Here is a 790-nt window from a genome sequence, read left to right on the forward strand (position 1 = left end):
TATTAAAGAAGAATCTGACTTTGTCACTAGAGGGAGTGGTTGGAGTTTAGATTTAATTGATGTCTTACAGTTAAGGATTAATATTGTAAGCCCATTAAACGGATCTAGTTATTTAATTTTACCTGACTCAATACGTAATAAGAAAGCTGTTATAAATGTAAAAAACAATGATGAAAAATGTTTTAAACATGCGATTTTATCTAAGTATAATAATTAATCAAATAAAAGTCAATTTAATAACCAATATTAATAAATTTTATATTAAAAATATAAAAACCAAAATTCACCAAACAAAATTGTAAAATTAAAACACTGATAACACATAAACATAAACCAATGAGTTATGCATATTACGTGAAAATAGATTATAATATTATATGTAAAAATTTAATAAAAAAAATATAAAATTCTGACAAAACTTCATGTTAACAGAAATCAAAATGCTGCAAAACATTTCATAAAGACCATGATAGATATAGGTACAAGGGTTTATAATCTTTACCAAGTAAATATACCTATGAATAAATTAACTAATGATGAAGAGCTTAAATTTCAAAATGCAAAAATATGTGATTGCTGTTCCAAATCATTTAAAAAAAAATAAATTAATCAAAGTAAGAGATCATAATCGTTTTACAGGACGTTTCAGATCATGGATCTTAATGATCACAGATCATGGAAAATGTAAGAAAACGGATGTCAATGAAAGGGCCCTCGGCCGCCGGCTGCGACGGTTGATTATGCCCAAGGTCAATTTGTTGTTGGTAGCGTTGGTAGTTAAATATTCTTC

This window comes from Acyrthosiphon pisum, chromosome X, assembly GCF_005508785.2.
Source record: "Acyrthosiphon pisum isolate AL4f chromosome X, pea_aphid_22Mar2018_4r6ur, whole genome shotgun sequence".
In the NCBI taxonomy this organism is placed as follows: domain Eukaryota; kingdom Metazoa; phylum Arthropoda; class Insecta; order Hemiptera; family Aphididae; genus Acyrthosiphon; species Acyrthosiphon pisum.